Here is a 6,819-nt window from a genome sequence, read left to right on the forward strand (position 1 = left end):
GAGTCTTTGCTCAAAATTTTCAAAAATCGTCACGGAACCTGGTTCATGTGACTCAGGTTAGTAGTCTCTTCAATACTTATATTCCTTTTTAAGCTGCTGAAGCGTCATGTCATTAATTTGCTTCTGCCTTTCTCCTGCCTTTCCTTCTAACTTTTGAAGTCCAAAATGTAAAAAAAAAGGCACTTCTCTATCTTACACCCAAATAAAACCGATTCTTTTCTTCAAAACCAAAATCAACCTTGTCTTAAAATAATCCTTCTTTCCAAATATGCCAGAAGTAAACCCAACTCTCTCACTTTCCAAAAACCTAACTCCATCAGAATCAAAACCCCAAGAATTCTTTGGTAGATTTTAATGGAAGTTTAACTGAAAAGGAACAGGGTAGATCTTATATTCTAGAGCGTAAGGCTGAAGTTGTTGCCGGATTTGTGGAAGCCTTGAAGGATGGAGAAATTGGTAAATGTGAGGACTGAATGAGGAACCTGATCCCTCAGGTCCTTCTCATGAAGTCCGTTTTAATGATGATCTTTTTCTCTTTGAGTTCTGTGTATAAACAAACTTCCGATCCAGTAAAAAGGGTTGATGATAAGTAGGCTGATTGATGATGAAGTGGTGTGTCCTGCTGATGTGATTATGGAAGAAAGAATGAAATGAAATCTTTACCTGTGCGAAAGAATTAAAAAAAAGGGTTGGCTGAGAAAGATGGAGCAGATGATACGGGTAAAAAGATTGAGAGAAGAAGAGGGAGACATGGCTGCTCAGGGATAGAAAGGGTCGTGTAAGTGAGGAACTTGGTTCCTTACAGAATTAAAAGGTTGAGCCATTAGGTTTGAAGGGAGAAGACTTTGAAGTGTCAAAAAGTGTTGTTAGGCAGAGTGTTAACTCTGATATTGCTGAAAAATGGAGGAACTTCTTGACATTGTTGAGTTTCAAAAATAGAATCACCTCTTTGTTCCACCAAGTCCCAACGTTTATGAAGAAGAAGTAAAAACTTCTATGTTTTATGTGATACCCTGATGCTATATGTGCTTGGGACTGAATTTGTTCTTGATGAAAGAAGCTTGGGGAGATTCTTGGTGCTCTGAATGATGGTTCAGCCTACTCAGATAGGTTGAGAACCGAGTCCTCGAAGACCCTCGGTAGAATAGAATGCTAAGTTGAAGGGTGAGAATGAAAGATTGAGGAAATAGGTGGAGGAACTGAGAGAGCGGATGATCATTGATCAAAGGAGAGTAATTGAACGAATGAACAAGCTCATCAAGGCCTTAGCCCCTTACTTTTCCTCCTGCCTAGTGATCCATGTCTTTCACTCCTTCCAAACTCCCTTGAATTCTTATCCTCTTTTGATTCCTATATTTGATGACATTGGTACTTTAGTTGTTTAAATTGTCATATTATGTATTGTTGAAACTACTGTGCTTTTACTATAATTACTCTATTATGGGCAATCACTCTATTTTGTGCAATGACATTCACTTGTTGTTCTTGTTATTGTTCATGCTGTGTTGCCCAAGTGGCCTGAGTTAATGTTGCTGAACATCTTTTTGGTTGTGCTTCTTCTGTTATTCTTTTCGATGATGCCAAAAGGGGGAAGTTATATAGGTGTCAACATGGGTGTGAAAGTTAGCTCAATTGGTGAAAGATATAGCTGTGCATGAAAGTTATATGGTATGGTGTCAACATGGGGGAGGAACAGAATCGAAATGATATGTTGTGTTGTGCATGAAAGATAGCTCTGCTTCGCAGGGGGAATGTTGCTGATAATATGTTGATTAGAGGTCTGATCCGTAGGGAAACATGTGAAGAATCTGGTTCTCAAGTGTTATATTAATTTTGGGTTTGTCATCATCAAAAAGGGGGAAATTGATAAGTTATGATATTTTGAGTTTTGATGATTTGCCAAACAGTCTTGAGGAACCAGTTGTGATCAGTTCCTTAGGTTTGGTTCTTAGGAGGAATATGGCTGATTCGTAGGGGGAACAATGTGGAGATCTGGTTCTCAGGGGGAATATCATTCTAAGTTTGCCATCATCAGAAAGGGGGAAATTGATAGGTTACAAGTACTTTACTTTACTTTATGTTTTGATGATCTACGAACTTACCATTCAGAACCAGATAAGGAACCTGTTACACATTTACAAGACCTTGAGATCACAAAGTTCCAGATCCAGCGTGGGATATAACTCAACTCTTCAGAGTGGAAGGAACAATTGAGGGAACAGGTCCCTATCAATTCCTGAGGAGACTGTATGAAGTCAACTCTCCAATTGGAAAGTTGCTGCCTGCACACGTTACTGTACAGAAACAGTGCAGCAGTCAACTTTCTGTGGAAGGCTTTTTGCCTACCTTGCTTACATCATTATAAGTGATGTCACACATGTATAAATACAATCAAGGAAGGTAAAACAACTTACTTCATGAGAGAACCAGATAAAGGACCTGAAGTATGCCTGGTACAATCATTCAAGTTAATCGACTCAAGATAATCTAGGCAGTGTGCCTTTAGATTCACAAAAACCAGATTAGGGACCTGATCCCTTCGTGTTCCCTGACAGAAGTATGAGTCAACTATACTGTCACACCTCCTTTTTACACACCACCGAAGGTGATATAAGGGAGTTTTTCCAATTTAAGTGACATTATTCGAAATGGGATTATTTATTCAACTTTTGTTCAGAGTCGCCACTTGGGATGGTTTGTTTTCTGGTGTCCCAAGTCACCTGTTTATTTTAAATCCCAAATCGAGGAAGATTTCGACTTTCCTTTTCAAGTCTGCGAACCAGAAATTCTGAATAAGGAATTCTGTTAACCCGAGGGAAGGTTTTAGGCACCCACGGATTACGTGGTTCTAGCACAGTCGATTAAACTATTATAATTGGCCTATTATCTGATTTTAATACATGTTTTAGCCTATGATGCAATTTTAAACTTTAAACTGCTTTTAATTATTTTAAGGAAGAATTCAACGTCATCTAAAACATGTCTTTGAACCACGCCACATGAAATGCACCCGCAGTCCGAGACTCATTTTATTTAACGTTGTTAAGATATTGATTTGGGTCACATGAAATGCACACCCGAGTTTAGGAAGGTAATTTTTAAAATAGCGCGTCTAAAGCAACTACGCACTTTCAACTTTGTGAGGGCCATGAAAATTCGACTAAATGGCACGCCTCGATTTCTAAGGATTTAGATATTCAAGATCAATTAAATGAGGGTCGTGCATTTTGATATTTTATTTGGCACGGCACACCTCGATTCCAATTTTAAAGGGAATTCAAAACTAAGCTTTTGAAGGCCATGGATTATCTAATTTTTGCTTATGGCACACCTCGAATCTAAATTCAAAAGGAGGTTAATTGATTAAAGAAAAGCCTAAAGGGATTTCCAGTTACCTCTTAACATCAAGAATTGTATGAACAAATTAAAATTCAAATACACTACAAACTAAATCCGCCGTCCGACGTAAACAGCAAACAATGCACAAACTTGAGATTTGCGATATGGCAAATGGCATCAAGGTAATCACACATTCAAACTCCTAGCCTCTGTTTTAAATGAACAAGTAAAGCCAGGTTATAATAGCTCAATCAAAGATAGATTCCAGGTCACAAAATGTAATCTGTTTTTATTTAAAACTCGTTCATTTAGTTTTGATAGCTCAACTGTTATTTTGAAAATCGTGTAGGGAGACCTCAAAAATGCAGTTATGGTTCGGACGAGTGCAGAAATGCATCAACGTCCCAACTTGTTCTGCTACCATGTTTTAGAAAGTCCTATTTTCATAATCTCGTGCAATGATTTTTAGACCAGAAGAAATGCCTTGCAAAACATTGACAAGTAATTTAAAGACTAATTCAACATTATTGACTATCAAATGCTTCCTACTAAGACATAAACAATATAAATCCTGAAGAACGAAAAAGAGTTATTATAATCCATCCTAAAACCTAGAAGAAAAAGGAGAAGAAACATATTTGGGCAATGGGGGTACACGTTTCACTATTGGATCAATGGGAGCAAACCAATTCCAGAAGCCAAAGCATCAGTATACAACCAGTTGAATCCAATCCTTTGATTTTTCATTTATATGTCCAAAAATGGTTACAAAGAGAACTTCACATACCTTCGAGAGCAACAGCTCTTGAATCCGAAAATGCTTAGGACTGGAAAACTTCAATCAAAAACAAGAGCTCGAACCGGAAAACCAACGGACAGAACCTCGACAAATCGCAGACCTCGCCGGAAAACTTCTACCTCGACCAATCGCCACCGAACCGACAAAGCAGCAGTAAAGCTCAACAAAACTCCACGACCGGACTTGAGTCAATTTTTATTAAAATCAGAAAGGAACGAAACTCTGAAATTCACATAGACTCCATAACAAATCTGAAAATCGACATGACTGAAGCAATTGTATCTCCGTGTTCTTTCGCGTGTATGTGTGTGTGGAGGTCGATGGTCTTCATGGATTCTCGCCGGTTTTCATGGTGTTTCCGGTGAGTTTCTGGCCAGGATCTCTTCTCACTCTTGGAGTCTAAAGTCTAGCGTCTCTTTTCTCTGAAAAATCATGGAAACGGTGGATTCATCTTTGTGGTATAGGTCTTAGAGTAATTAGGTCCTTAGGAAGATGAGATTTTGTACAGGGGGGTCTATCCCTTTGTGAATTGCGGCTGATCTAAAGGGGTCTAGGTCTTCTCCATGAAGAAGATGATGGAATTCATATGGTGGACAGGTGGAGGGGTCGTTTGGGTTGGAGCGAGGAGGATGAAGTCACAGGGGGTGGGATTTTGAGTGAAGCGGCGGATCTGATTTTTTAGGGTGTTGTTTTTAGGTATTTTGGGATTAGGTACTATTATATAGGGGTAGGGATTAGGTTAGGGGTATGGGCCTAGGAATTATGGGCTTAGAACTTGGGCTTTTATGACTACTTTGCTTAAAATTAGCTTAATTAACTAAAAATCTATCCAAAATATTAATTAGCCCTACTTAAGTGAAAAATAATTATTAAAATAAAACTAACCATTAAAGCAAAACTATTTTCTTTTTTGGTATTTTCTTTCAAGATTAAAAATGACTACAAAACCTTAATTAAACTATTTTTTTGTAATTTTTCATTTTCTTGTAATAAAATAAAAGCGTCAAAATTAGTTAAAATAGCTATATTAGGCCTAAATTAAATATTTACGTGCTAATATATGAAAAATTTTGGGGAGGGTCAAAAATCACATGTCTACATATACAGCTGGAAAGCAACTGCAAAAAGTGACTGCCTACAACTGTACACGCAACAGTGCAGCAGATAGTGCAGCAGTCACTTCCCATTGAGAAGAAGCATGTACTAACCAAGATTTGACATCACCATTGTGAATTGACATCACCATGGTAATGTCCTTTGTAGTATAAACCTGGTGCAATGCACAAGACATTCCTCCAACACTTGCAAAATCTGAAACGAAAATATTCTCTCAAGTGCTTGGCACAACCTCTCTCAAGAACAAAGCTACTGCAACCTCAAGGACCGGATCCAAGATTGAAGATATCTTAAGTCCTTAGGTTTGTTGAGTCTTTGTTATTTGTTCTTCAATTGTAACTCCTATCTTGCTTTCTTAGAAGCTGTGTTTTAGGAAACCCAAAATCACAAACCCGCTAAGTTTGTGTCTTGGCCAGAGTTAGTCGAGTTGTAAAGCCTTTGTAATAGAGTTATTACAAAGTGGCTTGTAATAGTATTATTACAAGTTAGAGTGATTGTAGTCTTTGTAATAGAGTTGTTACAAAGTGGCTTGCGGTGAGAGTATCACAAGTTAGTTAAAGTCTTTGTAACTAGAGAGTCACAAAGTGGCTTGTGGAGTACCACAAGTTAGTTGAGTTGAATCCTTTGTAATAGAGTCATTACAAAGTGGCTTGTAATAGGTGTTTACAAGTTAGTGAAGTTGAAAGCCTACAAGTGTAGGTCGTGGTTTTTGTCCCCTTGAGTTGGGATTTTTCCACGTAAAAATCCTCTGTGTTCTTTACTTACTGCCAAGCTACTGTGGAACAATTAGAGAAACTGATTACCTACACTGGTTGGTTTTACAGTCTGTTTCTTACAGTGAGAGCTGATAGAGAATCTGGTTCTCTATACAATAGGAACTTATCCTGTGTCTCATTTACATATTGGTTCAGTAGTTAGCACTGTGGGAACTGATATAGGACCAGATCGCTATACAGTTTGGTTCATTAGTATTTTCCGAGAAAACTCATAGAGAACCTGGTTCTCTATACAGTTTGGTGGACGCTTAGTTTCTATCAAGTTGGGGCCACCGACCAGCGGTGGAGCGGCGACAACAGTGAGGCGGCCGGCGGTGGACGGCGGTGTTTATGGGCAAAATTAAAGGGGAAGTGTAGGTATCGTGGAGCTATATCAATTCATGTATGTGTTTTAGGGTGGTAGTGGCCGGAGCTTCACGAATTTGGACAAAAAAGGTGGCGGCTAGGGTTTCCTAGATCTAAAAATCATGGAATTGAGAGGGTTTTTAGGGATTTGGAAAGAGGGGGTTGAGGTGATTGTATGGTGCGATTTTGGGGTGGTTTGGGTGACGGCCTCCGCCGGTGGGCGATTTCCAGCGGTGGAGCTGGGCGGCGACGGGCGGAGCTGGCAGAGAGGGGAAGGAGAAGAGAGAAGAAGAAGAAAGGGGGAGAGTAATAAGATAAAATGGGTAAATTTTTGGGATATTAGGCTTTATATACCTGGGGTGGGAGATAGATAAGGTCCGTTGGATCAAATGAAGATGAGTGACTGAGATTAAATCTTGGTTTCACTTAATAAAATGACGTAGT

This window comes from Nicotiana attenuata, unplaced genomic scaffold (genome assembly GCF_001879085.1).
Source record: "Nicotiana attenuata strain UT unplaced genomic scaffold, NIATTr2, whole genome shotgun sequence".
Lineage (NCBI taxonomy): Eukaryota > Viridiplantae > Streptophyta > Magnoliopsida > Solanales > Solanaceae > Nicotiana > Nicotiana attenuata.